This window comes from Coturnix japonica, chromosome 16 (assembly GCF_054131305.1).
Source record: "Coturnix japonica strain WE chromosome 16, WE-NBRP24, whole genome shotgun sequence".
NCBI lineage: Eukaryota > Metazoa > Chordata > Aves > Galliformes > Phasianidae > Coturnix > Coturnix japonica.
In genome coordinates this window covers 12380449-12400399 of record NC_140678.1, presented here as the reverse complement: position 1 = coordinate 12400399, position 19951 = coordinate 12380449, and positions in this window count along the sequence as shown.

Here is a 19951-nt window from a genome sequence, read left to right as displayed (position 1 = left end):
ACTCGGAATCTACTGCGCCTACATCATAACTCGGAATCTACTGTGCCTACATCATAACTCGGAATCTAACTCGGAATCTACTGCGCCTACATCATAACTCGGAATCTACTGCGCCGACATCATAACTCGGAATCTAACTCGGAATCTACTGCGCCTACATCATAACTCGGAATCTACTGCGCCTACATCATAACTCGGAATCTAACTCGGAATCTACTGCGCCTACATCATAACTCGGAATCTACTGCGCCTACATCATAACTCGGAATCTAACTCGGAATCTACTGCGCCTACATCATAACTCGGAATCTACTGCGCCTACATCATAACTCGGAATCTTACTCGGAATCTACTGCGCCTACATCATAAATCGGAATCTAACTCGGAATCTACTGCGCCTACATCATAACTCGGAATCTAACTCGGAATCTACTGCGCCTACATCATAACTCGGAATCTAACTCGGAATCTACTGCGCCTACATCATAACTCGGAATGTACTGCGCCTACATCATAACTCGGAATCTAACTTGGAATCTACTGCGCCTACATCATAACTCGGAATCTAACTTGGAATCTACTGCGCCTACATCATAACTCGGAATCTAACTCGGAATCTACTGCGCCTACATCATAACTCGGAATCTAACTCGGAATCTACTGCGCCTACATCATAACTCGGAATCTAACTCGGAATCTACTGCGCCTACATCATAACTCGGAATCTAACTCGGAATCTACTGCGCCTACATCATAACTCGGAATCTAACTCGGAATCTACTGCGCCTACATCATAACTCGGAATCTAACTCGGAATCTACTGCGCCTACATCATAACTCGGAATCTACTGCGCCTACATCATAACTCGGAATCTAACTCGGAATCTACTGATCCTACATCATAACTCGGAATCTACTGCGCCTACATCATAACTCGGAATCTAACTCGGAATCTACTGCGCCTACATCATAACTCGGAATCTACTGCGCCTACATCATAACTCGAAATCTAACTCGGAATCTACTGCGCATACATCATAACTCGGAATCTAACTCGGAATCTACTGCGCCTACATCATAACTCGGAATCTACTGCGCCTACATCATAACTCGGAATCTAACTCGGAATGTACTGCGCCTACATCATAACTCGGAATCTACTGCGCCTACATCATAACTCGGAATCTACTGCGCCTACATCATAACACGGAATCTAACTCGGAATCTACTGCGCCTACATCATAACTCGGAATCTACTGCGCCTACATCATAACTCGGAATCTACTGCGCCTACATCATAACTCGGTATCTAACTCGGAATCTACTGCGCCTACATCATAACTCGGAATCTACTGCGCCTACATCATAACTTGGAATCTAACTCGGAATCTACTGCGCCTACATCATAACTCGGAATCTACTGCGCCTACATCATAACTCGGAATCTAACTCGGAATCTACTGCGCCTACATCATAACTCGGAATCTACTGCGCCGACATCATAACTCGGAATCTAACTCGGAATCTACTGCGCCTACATCATAACTCGGAATCTACTGCGCCTACATCATAACTCGGAATCTAACTCGGAATCTACTGCGCCTACATCATAACTCGGAATCTACTGCGCCTACATCATAACTCGAAATCTAACTCGGAATCTACTGCGCCTACATCATAACTCGGAATCTACTGCGCCTACATCATAACTCGGAATATAACTCGGAATCTACTGCGCCTACATCATAACTCGGAATCTAACTCGGAATCTACTGCGCCTACATCATAACTCGGAATCTACTGCGCCTACATCATAACTCGGAATCTAACTCAGAATCTACTGCGCCTACATCATAACTCGGAATCTACTGCGCCTACATCATATCTCGGAATCTAACTCGGAATCTACTGCGCCTACATCATAACTCGGAATCTGACTCGGAATCTACTGCGCCTACATCATTATACGGAATTTAACTCGGAATCTACTGCGCCTACATCATAACTCGGAATCTAACTCGGAATCTACTGCGCCTACATCATAACTCGGAATCTACTGCGCCTACATCATAACTCGGAATCTAACTCGGAATCTACTGCGCCTACTTCATAACTCGGAATCTACTGCGCCTACATCATAACTCGGAATCTAACTCGGAATCTACTGCGCCTACATCATAACTCGGAATCTACTGCGCCTACATCATAACTCGGAATCTAACTCGGAATCTACTGCGCCTACATCATAACTCAGAATCTAACTCGGAATCTACTGCGCTTACATCATAACTCGGAATCTAACTCGGAATCTACTGCGCCTACATCATAACTCGGAATCTACTGCGCCTACATCATAACTCGGAATCTAACTCGGAATCTACTGCGCCTACATCATAACTCGGAATCTACTGCGCCTACATCATAACTTGGAATCTAACTCGGAATCTACTGCGCCTACATCATAACTCGGAATCTACTGCGCCTACATCATAACTCGGAATCTAACTCGGAATCTACTGCGCCTACATCATAACTCGGAATCTACTGCGCCGACATCATAACTCGGAATCTAACTCGGAATCTACTGCGCCTACATCATAACTCGGAATCTACTGCGCCTACATCATAACTCGGAATCTAACTCGGAATCTACTGCGCCTACATCGTAACTCGGAATCTACTGCGCCTACATCATAACTCGGAATCTAACTCGGAATCTACTGCGCCTATATCATAACTCGGAATCTACTGCGCCTACATCATAACTCGGAATCTAACTCGGAATCTACTGCGCTTACATCATAACTCGGAATCTAACTCGGAATCTACTGCGCCTACATCATAACTCGGAATCTAACTCGGAATCTACTGCGCCTACATCATAACTCGGAATCTACTGCGCCTACATCATAACTCGGAATCTAACTCGGAATCTACTGCGCCTACATCATAACTCGGAATCTACTGAGCCTACATCATAACTCGGAATCTCCTGCGCCTACATCATAACTCGGAATCTACTGCGCCTACATCATAACTCGGAATCTAACTCGGAATCTACTGCGCCTACATCATAACTCGGAATCTACTGCGCCTACATCATAACTTGGAATCTAACTCGGAATCTACTGCGCCTAAATCATAACTCGGAATCTACTGCGCCTACATCATAACTCGGAATCTAACTCGGAATCTACTGCGCCTACATCATAACTCGGAATCCACTGCGCCTACATCATAACTCGGAATCTAACTCGGAATCTACTGCGCCTACATCATAACTCGGAATCTACTGCGCCTACATCATAACTCGGAATCTAACTCGGAATCTACTGCGCCTACATCATAACTCGGAATTTAACTCAGAATCTACTGCGCCTACATCATAACTCGGAATCTACTGCGCCTACATTATAACTCGGAATCTACTGCGCCTATATCATAACTCGGAATCTACTGCGCCTACATCATAACTCGGAATCTAACTCGGAATCTACTGCGCCTACATCATAACTCGGAATCTACTGCGCCTACATCATAACTCGGAATCTAACTCGGAATCTACTGCGCCTACATCATAACTCGGAATCTACTGCGCCTACATCATAACTCGGAATCTAACTCGGAATCTACTGCGCCTACATCATAAATCGGAATCTACTGCGCCTACATCATAACTCGGAATCTAACTCGGAATCTACTGCGCCTACATCATAACTCGGAATCTAACTCGCAATCTACTGCGCCTACATCATAACTCGGAATCTAACTCGGAATCTACTGCGCCTACATCATAACTCGGAATCTACTGCGCCTACATCATAACTCGGAATCTAACTCGGAATCTACTGCGCCTACATCATAACTCGGAATCTACTGCGCCTACATCATAACTTGGAATCTAACTCGGAATCTACTGCGCCTACATCATAACTCGGAATCTAACTCGGAATCTACTGCGCCTACATCATAACTCGGAATCTACTGCGCCTACATCATAACTCGGAATCTAACTCGGAATCTACTGCGCCTACATCATAACTCGGAATCTACTGCGCCTACATCATAACTCGGAATCTAACTCGGAATCTACTGCGCCTACATCGTAACTCGGAATCTACTGCGCCTACATCATAACTCGGAATCTAACTCGGAATCTACTGCGCCTATATCATAACTCGGAATCTACTGCGCCTACATCATAACTCGGAATCTAACTCGGAATCTACTGCGCTTACATCATAACTCGGAATCTAACTCGGAATCTACTGCGCCTACATCATAACTCGGAATCTAACTCGGAATCTACTGCGCCTACATCATAACTCGGAATCTACTGCGCCTACATCATAACTCGGAATCTAACTCGGAATCTACTGCGCCTACATCATAACTCGGAATCTACTGAGCCTACATCATAACTCGGAATCTCCTGCGCCTACATCATAACTCGGAATCTACTGCGCCTACATCATAACTCGGAATCTAACTCGGAATCTACTGCGCCTACATCATAACTCGGAATCTACTGCGCCTACATCATAACTTGGAATCTAACTCGGAATCTACTGCGCCTAAATCATAACTCGGAATCTACTGCGCCTACATCATAACTCGGAATCTAACTCGGAATCTACTGCGCCTACATCATAACTCGGAATCCACTGCGCCTACATCATAACTCGGAATCTAACTCGGAATCTACTGCGCCTACATCATAACTCGGAATCTACTGCGCCTACATCATAACTCGGAATCTAACTCGGAATCTACTGCGCCTACATCATAACTCGGAATTTAACTCAGAATCTACTGCGCCTACATCATAACTCGGAATCTACTGCGCCTACATTATAACTCGGAATCTACTGCGCCTATATCATAACTCGGAATCTACTGCGCCTACATCATAACTCGGAATCTAACTCGGAATCTACTGCGCCTACATCATAACTCGGAATCTACTGCGCCTACATCATAACTCGGAATCTAACTCGGAATCTACTGCGCCTACATCATAACTCGGAATCTACTGCGCCTACATCATAACTCGGAATCTAACTCGGAATCTACTGCGCCTACATCATAAATCGGAATCTACTGCGCCTACATCATAACTCGGAATCTAACTCGGAATCTACTGCGCCTACATCATAACTCGGAATCTAACTCGCAATCTACTGCGCCTACATCATAACTCGGAATCTAACTCGGAATCTACTGCGCCTACATCATAACTCGGAATCTACTGCGCCTACATCATAACTCGGAATCTAACTCGGAATCTACTGCGCCTACATCATAACTCGGAATCTACTGCGCCTACATCATAACTTGGAATCTAACTCGGAATCTACTGCGCCTACATCATAACTCGGAATTTAACTCAGAATTTACTGCGCCTACATCATAACTCGGAATCTACTGCGCCTACATTATAACTCGGAATCTAACTCGGAATTTACTGCGCCTACATCATAACTCGGAATCTACTGCGCCTACATCATAACTCGGAATCTAACTCGGAATCTACTGCGCCTACATCATAACTCGGAATCTACTGCGCCTACATCATAACTCGGAATCTACTGCGCCTACATCATAACTCGGAATCTACTGCGCCTACATCAAAACTCGGAATCTAACTCGGAATCTACTGCGCCTACATCATAACTCGGAATCTACTGCGCCTACATCATAACTCGGAATCTAACTCGGAATCTACTGCGCCTACATCATAACTCGGAATCTACTGCGCCTACATCATAACTCGGAATCTACTGCGCCTACATCATAACTCGGAATCTACTGCGCCTACATCATAACTCGGAATCTAACTCGGAATCTACTGCGCCTACATCATAACTCGGAATCTACTGCGCCTACATCATAACTCGGAATCTAACTCAGAATCTACTGCGCCTACATCATAACTCGGAATCTACTGCGCCTACATCATAACTCGGAATCTAACTCGGAATCTACTGCGCCTACATCATAACTCGGAATCTAACTCGGAATCTACTGCGCCTACATCATAACTCGGAATCTAACTCGGAATCTACTGCGCCTACATCATAAATCGGAATCTACTGCGCCTACATCATAACTCGGAATCTAACTCGGAATCTACTGCGCCTACATCATAACTCGGAATCTACTGCGCCTACATCATAACTCGGAATCTAACTCGGAATCTACTGCGCCTACATCATAACTCGGAATCTACTGCGCCTACATCATAACTCGGAATCTAACTCGGAATCTACTGCACCTACATCATAACTCGGAATCTACTGCGCCTACATCATAACTCGGAATCTAACTCGGAATCTACTGCGCCTACATCATAACTCGGAATCTAACTCGGAATCTACTGCGCCTACATCATAACTCGGAATCTAACTCGGAATCTACTGCGCCTACATCATAACTCGGAATCTACTGCGCCTACGTCATAACTCGGAATCTAACTCGGAATGTACTGCGCCTACATCATAACTCGGAATCTACTGCGCCTACATCATAACTCGGAATCTACTGCGCCTACATCATAACTTGGAATCTAACTCGGAATCTACTGCGCCTACATCATAACTCGGAATCTACTGCGCCTACATCATAACTCGGAATCTACTGCGCCTACATCATAACTCGGTATCTAACTCGGAATCTACTGCGCCTACATCATAACTCGGAATCTACTGCGCCTACATCATAACTTGGAATCTAACTCGGAATCTACTGCGCCTACATCATAACTCGGAATCTACTGCGCCTACATCATAACTCGGAATCTAACTCGGAATCTACTGCGCCTACATCATAACTCGGAATCTACTGCGCCGACATCATAACTCGGAATCTAACTCGGAATCTACTGCGCCTACATCATAACTCGGAATCTACTGCGCCTACATCATAACTCGGAATCTAACTTGGAATCTACTGCGCCTACATCATAACTCGGAATCTACTGCGCCTACATCATAACTCGAAATCTAACTCGGAATCTACTGCGCCTACATCATAACTCGGAATCTACTGCGCCTACATCATAACTCGGAATATAACTCGGAATCTACTGCGCCTACATCATAACTCGGAATCTAACTCGGAATCTACTGCGCCTACATCATAACTCGGAATCTACTGCGCCTACATCATAACTCGGAATCTAACTCAGAATCTACTGCGCCTACATCATAACTCGGAATCTACTGCGCCTACATCATATCTCGGAATCTAACTCGGAATCTACTGCGCCTACATCATAACTCGGAATCTGACTCGGAATCTACTGCGCCTACATCATTATACGGAATTTAACTCGGAATCTACTGCGCCTACATCATAACTCGGAATCTAACTCGGAATCTACTGCGCCTACATCATAACTCGGAATCTACTGCGCCTACATCATAACTCGGAATCTAACTCGGAATCTACTGCGCCTACTTCATAACTCGGAATCTACTGCGCCTACATCATAACTCGGAATCTAACTCGGAATCTACTGCGCCTACATCATAACTCGGAATCTACTGCGCCTACATCATAACTCGGAATCTAACTCGGAATCTACTGCGCCTACATCATAACTCAGAATCTAACTCGGAATCTACTGCGCCTACATCATAACTCGGAATCTAACTCGGAATCTACTGCGCCTACATCATAACTCGGAATCTACTGCGCCTACATCATAACTCGGAATCTAACTCGGAATCTACTGCGCCTACATCATAACTCGGAATCTACTGCGCCTACATCATAACTTGGAATCTAACTCGGAATCTACTGCGCCTACATCATAACTCGGAATCTACTGCGCCTACATCATAACTCGGAATCTAACTCGGAATCTACTGCGCCTACATCATAACTCGGAATCTACTGCGCCGACATCATAACTCGGAATCTAACTCGGAATCTACTGCGCCTACATCATAACTCGGAATCTACTGCGCCTACATCATAACTCGGAATCTAACTCGGAATCTACTGCGCCTACATCATAACTCGGAATCTACTGCGCCTACATCATAACTCGGAATCTAACTCGGAATCTACTGCGCCTACATCATAACTCGGAATCTACTGCGCCTACATCATAACTCGGAATCTAACTCGGAATCTACTGCGCTTACATCATAACTCGGAATCTAACTCGGAATCTACTGCGCCTACATCATAACTCGGAATCTAACTCGGAATCTACTGCGCCTACATCATAACTCGGAATCTACTGCGCCTACATCATAACTCGGAATCTAACTCGGAATCTACTGCGCCTACATCATAACTCGGAATCTACTGAGCCTACATCATAACTCGGAATCTCCTGCGCCTACATCATAACTCGGAATCTACTGCGCCTACATCATAACTCGGAATCTAACTCGGAATCTACTGCGCCTACATCATAACTCGGAATCTACTGCGCCTACATCATAACTTGGAATCTAACTCGGAATCTACTGCGCCTAAATCATAACTCGGAATCTACTGCGCCTACATCATAACTCGGAATCTAACTCGGAATCTACTGCGCCTACATCATAACTCGGAATCCACTGCGCCTACATCATAACTCGGAATCTAACTCGGAATCTACTGCGCCTACATCATAACTCGGAATCTACTGCGCCTACATCATAACTCGGAATCTAACTCGGAATCTACTGCGCCTACATCATAACTCGGAATTTAACTCAGAATCTACTGCGCCTACATCATAACTCGGAATCTACTGCGCCTACATTATAACTCGGAATCTACTGCGCCTATATCATAACTCGGAATCTACTGCGCCTACATCATAACTCGGAATCTAACTCGGAATCTACTGCGCCTACATCATAACTCGGAATCTACTGCGCCTACATCATAACTCGGAATCTAACTCGGAATCTACTGCGCCTACATCATAACTCGGAATCTACTGCGCCTACATCATAACTCGGAATCTAACTCGGAATCTACTGCGCCTACATCATAAATCGGAATCTACTGCGCCTACATCATAACTCGGAATCTAACTCGGAATCTACTGCGCCTACATCATAACTCGGAATCTAACTCGGAATCTACTGCGCCTACATCATAACTCGGAATCTAACTCGGAATCTACTGCGCCTACATCATAACTCGGAATCTACTGCGCCTACATCATAACTCGGAATCTAACTCGGAATCTACTGCGCCTACATCATAACTCGGAATCTACTGCGCCTACATCATAACTTGGAATCTAACTCGGAATCTACTGCGCCTACATCATAACTCGGAATTTAACTCAGAATTTACTGCGCCTACATCATAACTCGGAATCTACTGCGCCTACATTATAACTCGGAATCTAACTCGGAATTTACTGCGCCTACATCATAACTCGGAATCTACTGCGCCTACAACATAACTCGGAATCTAACTCGGAATCTACTGCGCCTACATCATAACTCGGAATCTACTGCGCCTACATCATAACTCGGAATCTACTGCGCCTACATCATAACTCGGAATCTACTGCGCCTACATCAAAACTCGGAATCTAACTCGGAATCTACTGCGCCTACATCATAACTCTGAATCTACTGCGCCTACATCATAACTCGGAATCTACTGCGCCTACATCATAACTCGGAATCTAACTCGGAATCTACTGCGCCTACATCATAACTCGGAATCTACTGCGCCTACATCATAACTCGGAATCTACTGCGCCTACATCATAACTCGGAATCTACTGCGCCTACATCATAACTCGGAATCTAACTCGGAATCTACTGCGCCTACATCATAACTCGGAATCTACTGCGCCTACATCATAACTCGGAATCTAACTCAGAATCTACTGCGCCTACATCATAACTCGGAATCTACTGCGCCTACATCATAACTCGGAATCTAACTCGGAATCTACTGCGCCTACATCATAACTCGGAATCTAACTCGGAATCTACTGCGCCTACATCATAACTCGGAATCTAACTCGGAATCTACTGCGCCTACATCATAACTCGGAATCTACTGCGCCTACATCATAACTCGGAATCTAACTCGGAATCTACTGCGCCTACATCATAACTCGGAATCTACTGCGCCTACATCATAACTCGGAATCTAACTCGGAATCTACTGCGCCTACATCATAACTCGGAATCTACTGCGCCTACATCATAACTCGGAATCTAACTCGGAATCTACTGCACCTACATCATAACTCGGAATCTACTGCGCCTACATCATAACTCGGAATCTAACTCGGAATCTACTGCGCCTACATCATAACTCGGAATCTAACTCGGAATCTACTGCGCCTACATCATAACTCGGAATCTAACTCGGAATCTACTGCGCCTACATCATAACTCGGAATCTACTGCGCCTACATTATAACTCGGAATCTAACTCGGAATCTACTGCGCCTACATCATAACTCGGAATCTAACTCGGAATCTACTGCGCCTACATCATAACTCGGAATCTACTGCGCCTACATCATAACTCGGAATCTAACTCGGAATCTACTGCGCCTACATCATAACTCGGAATCTACTGAGCCTACATCATAACTCGGAATCTCCTGCGCCTACATCATAACTCGGAATCTACTGCGCCTACATCATAACTCGGAATCTAACTCGGAATCTACTGCGCCTACTTCATAACTCGGAATCTACTGCGCCTACATCATAACTTGGAATCTAACTCGGAATCTACTGCGCCTACATCATAACTCGGAATCTACTGCGCCTACATCATAACTCGGAATCTAACTCGGAATCTACTGCGCCTACATCATAACTCGGAATCCACTGCGCCTACATCATAACTCGGAATCTAACTCGGAATCTACTGCGCCTACATCATAACTCGGAATCTGCTGCGCCTACATCATAACTCGGAATCTAACTCGGAATCTACTGCGCCTACATCATAACTCGGAATTTAACTCAGAATCTACTGCGCCTACATCATAACTCGGAATCTACTGCGCCTACATTATAACTCGGAATCTACTGCGCCTATATCATAACTCGGAATCTACTGCGCCTACATCATAACTCGGAATCTAACTCGGAATCTACTGCGCCTACATCATAACTCGGAATCTACTGCGCCTACATCATAACTCGGAATCTAACTCGGAATCTACTGCGCCTACATCATAACTCGGAATCTACTGCGCCTACATCATAACTCGGAATCTAACTCGGAATCTACTGCGCCTACATCATAAATCGGAATCTACTGCGCCTACATCATAACTCGGAATCTAACTCGGAATCTACTGCGCCTACATCATAACTCGGAATCTAACTCGGAATCTACTGCGCCTACATCATAACTCGGAATCTAACTCGGAATCTACTGCGCCTACATCATAACTCGGAATCTACTGCGCCTACATCATAACTCGGAATCTAACTCGGAATCTACTGCGCCTACATCATAACTCGGAATCTACTGCGCCTACATCATAACTTGGAATCTAACTCGTAATCTACTGCGCCTACATCATAACTCGGAATTTAACTCAGAATTTACTGCGCCTACATCATAACTCGGAATCTACTGCGCCTACATTATAACTCGGAATCTAACTCGGAGTTTACTGCGCCTACATCATAACTCGGAATCTACTGCGCCTACATCATAACTCGGAATCTAACTCGGAATCTACTGCGCCTACATCATAACTCGGAATCTACTGCGCCTACATCATAACTCGGAATCTACTGCGCCTACATCATAACTCGGAATCTACTGCGCCTACATCAAAACTCGGAATCTAACTCGGAATCAACTGCGCCTACATCATAACTCGGAATCTACTGCGCCTACATCATAACTCGGAATCTACTGCGCCTACATCATAACTCGGAATCTAACTCGGAATCTACTGCGCCTACATCATAACTCGGAATCTACTGCGCCTACATCATAACTCGGAATCTACTGCGCCTACATCATAACTCGGAATCTAACTCGGAATCTACTGCGCCTACATCATAACTCGGAATCTACTGCGCCTACATCATAACTCGGAATCTAACTCAGAATCTACTGCGCCTACATCATAACTCGGAATCTACTGCGCCTACATCATAACTCGGAATCTAACTCGGAATCTACTGCGCCTACATCATAACTCGGAATCTAACTCGGAATCTACTGCGCCTACATCATAACTCGGAATCTAACTCGGAATCTACTGCGCCTACATCATAACTCGGAATCTACTGCGCCTACATCATAACTCGGAATCTAACTCGGAATCTACTGCGCCTACATCATAACTCGGAATCTACTGCGCCTACATCATAACTCGGAATCTAACTCGGAATCTACTGCGCCTACATCATAACTCGGAATCTACTGCGCCTACATCATAACTCGGAATCTAACTCGGAATCTACTGCACCTACATCATAACTCGGAATCTACTGCGCCTACATCATAACTCGGAATCTAACTCGGAATCTACTGCGCCTACATCATAACTCGGAATCTAACTCGGAATCTACTGCGCCTACATCATAACTCGGAATTTAACTCAGAATCTACTGCGCCTACATCATAACTCGGAATCTACTGCGCCTACATTATAACTCGGAATCTAACTCGGAATCTACTGCGCCTACATCATAACTCGGAATCTAACTCGGAATCTACTGCGCCTACATCATAACTCGGAATCTACTGCGCCTACATCATAACTCGGAATCTAACTCGGAATCTACTGCGCCTACATCATAACTCGGAATCTACTGCGCCTACATCATAACTCGGAATCTAACTCGGAATCTACTGCGCCTACATCATAACTCAGAATCTACTGCGCCTACATCATAACTCGGAATCTACTGCGCCTACATCATAACTCGGAATCTAACTCGGAATCTACTGCGCCTACATCATAACTCGGAATCTACTGCGCCTACATCATAACTCGGAATCTAACTCGGAATCTACTGCGCCTACATCATAACTCGGAATCTACTGCGCCTACATCATAACTCGGAATCTAACTCGGAATCTACCGCGCCTACATCATAACTCGGAATCTACTGCGCCTACATCATAACTCGGAATATAACTCGGAATCTACTGCGCCTACATCATAACTCGGAATCTACTGCGCCTACATCATAACTCGGAATCTAACTCGGAATCTACTGCGCCTACATCATAACTCGGAATCTACTGCGCCTACATCATAACTCGGAATCTACTGCGCCTACATCATAACTCAGAATCTAACTCGGAATCTACTGCGCCTACATCATAACTCGGAATTTAACTCGAAATCTACTGCGCCTACATCATAACTCGGAATCTACTGCACCTAAATCATAACTCGGAATCTAACTCGGAATCTACTGCGCCTACATCATAACTCGGAATCTACTGCACCTACATCATAACTCGGAATCTACTGCGCCTACATCATAACTCGGAATCTACTGCGCCTACTTCATAACTCGGAATCTAACTCGGAATCTACTGCGCCTAGATCACAACTCGGAATCTAACTCGGAATCTACTGCGCCTACATCATAACTCGGAATCTAACTCGGAATCTACTGCGCCTACATCATAACTCGGAATCTAACTCAGAATCTACTGCACCTACATCATAACTCGGAATCTACTGCGCCTACATCATAACTCGGAATCTAACTCGGAATCTACTGCGCCTACATCATAACTCGGAATCCACTGCGCCTACATCATAACTCGGAATCTAACTCGGAATCTACTGCACCTACATCATAACTCGGAATCTACTGCGCCTACATCATAACTCGGAATCTAACTCGGAATCTACTGCGCCTACATCATAACTCGGAATCTAACTCGGAATCTACTGCGCCTACATCATAACTCGGAATTTAACTCAGAATCTACTGCGCCTACATCATAACTCGGAATCTACTGCGCCTACATTATAACTCGGAATCTAACTCGGAATCTACTGCGCCTACATCATAACTCGGAATCTAACTCGGAATCTACTGCGCCTACATCATAACTCGGAATCTACTGCGCCTACATCATAACTCGGAATCTAACTCGGAATCTACTGCGCCTACATCATAACTCGGAATCTACTGCGCCTACATCATAACTCGGAATCTAACTCGGAATCTACTGCGCCTACATCATAACTCGGAATCTACTGCGCCTACATCATAACTCGGAATCTACTGCGCCTACATCATAACTCGGAATCTAACTCGGAATCTACTGCGCCTACATCATAACTCGGAATCTACTGCGCCTACATCATAACTCGGAATCTAACTCGGAATCTACTGCGCCTACATCATAACTCGGAATCTACTGCGCCTACATCATAACTCGGAATCTAACTCGGAATCTACCGCGCCTACATCATAACTCGGAATCTACTGCGCCTACATCATAACTCGGAATATAACTCGGAATCTACTGCGCCTACATCATAACTCGGAATCTACTGCGCCTACATCATAACTCGGAATCTAACTCGGAATCTACTGCGCCTACATCATAACTCGGAATCTACTGCGCCTACATCATAACTCGGAATCTACTGCGCCTACATCATAACTCAGAATCTAACTCGGAATCTACTGCGCCTACATCATAACTCGGAATTTAACTCGAAATCTACTGCGCCTACATCATAACTCGGAATCTACTGCACCTACATCATAACTCGGAATCTAACTCGGAATCTACTGCGCCTACATCATAACTCGGAATCTACTGCACCTACATCATAACTCGGAATCTACTGCGCCTACATCATAACTCGGAATCTACTGCGCCTACTTCATAACTCGGAATCTAACTCGGAATCTACTGCGCCTAGATCACAACTCGGAATCTAACTCGGAATCTACTGCGCCTACATCATAACTCGGAATCTAACTCGGAATCTACTGCGCCTACATCATAACTCGGAATCTAACTCAGAATCTACTGCACCTACATCATAACTCGGAATCTACTGCGCCTACATCATAACTCGGAATCTAACTCGGAATCTACTGCGCCTACATCATAACTCGGAATCTACTGCGCCTACATCATAACTCGGAATCTAACTCGGAATCTACTGCGCCTACATCATAACTCGGAATTTACTGCGCCTACATCATAACTCGGAATCTAACTCGGAATCTACTGCGCCTACATCATAACTCGGAATCTACTGCGCCTACATCATAACTCGGAATCTAACTCGGAATCTACTGCGCCTACATCATAACTCGGAATCTCCTGCGCCTACATCATAACTCGGAATCTAACTCGGAATCTACTGCGCCTACATCATAACTCGGAATCTACTGCGCCGACATCATAACTCGGAATCTAACTCGGAATCTACTGCGCCTACATCATAACTCGGAATCTACTGCGCCTACATCATAACTAGGAATCTAACTCGGAATCTACTGCGCCTACATCATAACTCGGAATCTAACTCGGAATCTACTGCGCCTACATCATAACTCGGAATCTACTGCGCCTACATCATAACTCGGAATCTTACTCGGAATCTACTGCGCCTACATCATAACTCGGAATCTAACTCGGAATCTACTGCGCCTACATCATAACTCGGAATCTAACTCGGAATCTACTGCACCTACATCATAACTCGGAATCTAACTCGGAATCTACTGCGCCTACATCATACCTCGGAATGTACTGCGCCTACATCATAACTCGGAATCTAACTCGGAATCTACTGCGCCTACATCATAACTCGGAATCTACTGCGCCTACATCATAACTCGGAATCTAACTCGGAATCTACTGCGCCTACATCATAACTCGGAATCTAACTCGGAATCTACTGCACCAACATCATAACTCGGAATCTAACTCGGAATCTACTGCGCCTACATCATAACTCGGAATCTACTGCGCCTACATCATAACTCGGAATCTAACTCGGAATCTACTGCGCCTACATCATAACTCGGAATCTACTGCGCCTACATCATAACTCGGAATCTAACTCGGAATCTACTGCGCCTACATCATAACTCGGAATCTACTGCGCCTACATCATAACTCGGAATCTAACTCGGAATCTACTGATCCTACATCATAACTCGGAATCTACTGCGCCTACATCATAACTCGGAATCTAACTCGGAATCTACTGCGCCTACATCATAACTCGGAATCTACTGCGCCTACATCATAACTCGAAATCTAACTCGGAATCTACTGCGCCTACATCATAACTCGGAATCTAACTCGGAATCTACTGCGCCTACATCATAACTCGGAATCTAACTCGGAATCTACTGCGCCTACATCATAACTCGGAATCTACTGCGCCTACATCATAACTCAGAATCTACTGCGCCTACATCATAACACGGAATCTAACTCGGAATCTACTGCGCCTACATCATAACTCGGAATCTACTGCGCCTACATCATAACTCGGAAACTACTGCGCCTACATCATAAATCGGTATCTAACTCGGAATCTACTGCGCCTACATCATAACTCGGAATCTACTGCGCCTACATCATAACTTGGAATCTAACTCGGAATCTACTGCGCCTACATCATAACTCGGAATCTAACTCGGAATCTACTGCGCCTACATCATAACTCGGAATCTAACTCGGAATCTACTGCGCCTACATCATAACTCGGAATTTAACTCAGAATCTACTGCGCCTACATCATAACTCGGAATCTACTGCGCCTACATTATAACTCGGAATCTAACTCGGAATCTACTGCGCCTACATCATAACTCGGAATCTAACTCGGAATCTACTGCGCCTACATCATAACTCGGAATCTACTGCGCCTACATCATAACTCGGAATCTAACTCGGAATCTACTGCGCCTACATCATAACTCGGAATCTACTGCGCCTACATCATAACTCGGAATATAACTCGGAATCTACTGCGCCTACATCATAACTCGGAATCTACTGCGCCTACATCATAACTCGGAATCAAACTCGGAATCTACTGCGCCTACATCATAACTCGGAATCTACTGCGCCTACATCATAACTCGGAATCTAACTCGGAATCTACTGCGCCTACATCATAACTCGGAATCTACTGCGCCTACATTATAACTCGGAATCTAACTCGGAATCTACTGCGCCTACATCATAACTCAGAATCTAACTCGGAATCTACTGCGCCTACATCATAACTCGGAATTTAACTCGAAATCTACTGCGCCTACATCATAACTCGGAATCTCCTGCGCCTACATCATAACTCGGAATCTAACTCGGAATCTACTGCGCCTACATCATAACTCGGAATCTACTGCGCCGACATCATAACTCGGAATCTAACTCGGAATCTACTGCGCCTACATCATAACTCGGAATCTACTGCGCCTACATCATAACTCGGAATCTAACTCGGAATCTACTGCGCCTACATCATAACTCGGAATCTAACTCGGAATCTACTGCGCCTACATCATAACTCGGAATCTAACTCGGAATCTACTGCGCCTACATCATAACTCGGAATGTACTGCGCCTACATCATAACTCGGAATCTAACTCGGAATCTACTGCGCCTACATCATAACTCGGAATCTACTGCGCCTACATCATAACTCGGAATCTAACTCGGAATCTACTGCGCCTACATCATAACTCGGAATCTAACTCGGAATCTACTGCACCTACATCATAACTCGGAATCTAACTCGGAATCTACTGCGCCTACATCATAACTCGGAATCTACTGTGCCTACATCATAACTCGGAATCTAACTCGGAATCTACTGCGCCTACATCATAACTCGGAATCTACTGCGCCGACATCATAACTCGGAATCTAACTCGGAATCTACTGCGCCTACATCATAACTCGGAATCTACTGCGCCTACATCATAACTCGGAATCTAACTCGGAATCTACTGCGCCTACATCATAACTCGGAATCTACTGCGCCTACATCATAACTCGGAATCTAACTCGGAATCTACTGCGCCTACATCATAACTCGGAATCTAACTCGGAATCTACTGCGCCTACATCATAACTCGGAATCTAACTCGGAATCTACTGCGCCTACATCATAACTCGGAATCTACTGCGCCTACATCATAACTCGGAATCTAACTCGGAATCTACTGCGCCTACATCATAACTCGGAATCTAACTCGGAATCTACTGCGCCTACATCATAACTCGGAATCTACTGCGCCTACATCATAACTCGGAATCTAACTCGGAATCTACTGCGCCTACATCATAACTCGGAATCTACTGCGCCTACATCATAACTCGGAATCTACTGCGCCTACATCATAACTTGGAATCTAACTCGGAATCTACTGCGCCTACATCATAACTCGGAATCTACTGCGCCTACATCATAACTCGGAATCTACTGCGCCTACATCATAACTCGGTATCTAACTCGGAATCTACTGCGCCTACATCATAACTCGGAATCTACTGCGCCTACATCATAACTTGGAATCTAACTCGGAATCTACTGCGCCTACATCATAACTCGGAATCTAACTCGGAATCTACTGCGCCTACATCATAACTCGGAATCTAACTCGGAATCTACTGCGCCTACATCATAACTCGGAATTTAACTCAGAATCTACTGCGCCTACATCATAACTCGGAATCTACTGCGCCTACATTATAACTCGGAATCTAACTCGGAATCTACTGCGCCTACATCATAACTCGGAATCTAACTCGGAATCTACTGCGCCTACATCATAACTCGGAATCTACTGCGCCTACATCATAACTCGGAATCTAACTCGGAATCTACTGCGCCTACATCATAACTCGGAATCTACTGCGCCTACATCATAACTCGGAATCTAACTCGGAATCTACTGCGCCTACATCATAACTCGGAATCTACTGCGCCTACATCATAACTCGGAATCTACTGCGCCTACATCATAACTCGGAATCTAACTCGGAATCTACTGCGCCTACATCATAACTCGGAATCTAACTCGGAATCTACTGCGCCTACATCATAACTCGGAATCTACTGCGCCTACATCATAACTCGGAATCTAACTCGGAATCTACTGCGCCTACATCATAACTCGGAATCTACTGCGCCTACATCATAACTCGGAATCTAACTCGGAATCTACTGCGCCTACATCATAGCTCGGAATCTACTGCGCCTACATCATAACTCGGAATATAACTCGGAATCTACTGCGCCTACATCATAACTCGGAATCTACTGCGCCTACATCATATCTCGGAATCTAACTCGGAATCTACTGCGCCTACATCATAACTCGGAATCTACTGCGCCTACATCATAACTCGGAATCTAACTCGGAATCTACTGCGCCTACACCATAACTCGGAATCTACTGCGCCTACATCATAACTCGGAATCTAACTCGGAATCTACTGCGCCTACATCATAACTCAGAATCTAACTCGGAATCTACTGCGCCTACATCATAACTCGGAATTTAACTCGAAATCTACTGCGCCTACATCATAACTCGGAATCTACTGCGCCTACATCATAACTCGGAATCTAACTCGGAATCTACTGTGCCTACATCATAACTCGGAATCTACTGCGCCTACATCATAACTCGGAATATACTGCGCCTACATCATAACTCGGAATCTACTGCGCCTACATCATAACTCGGAATCTAACTCGGAATCTACTGCGCCTTGATCACAACTCGGAATCTAACTCGGAATCTACTGCGCCTACATCATAACTCGGAATCTAACTCGGAATCTACTGCGCCTACATCATAACTCGGAATCTAACTCAGAATCTATTGCGCCTACATCATAACTCGGAATCTACTGCGCCTACATCATAACTCGGAATCTAACTCGGAATCTACTGCGCCTACATCATAACTCGGAATCTAACTCGGAATCTACTGCGCCTACATCATAACTCGGAATCTACTG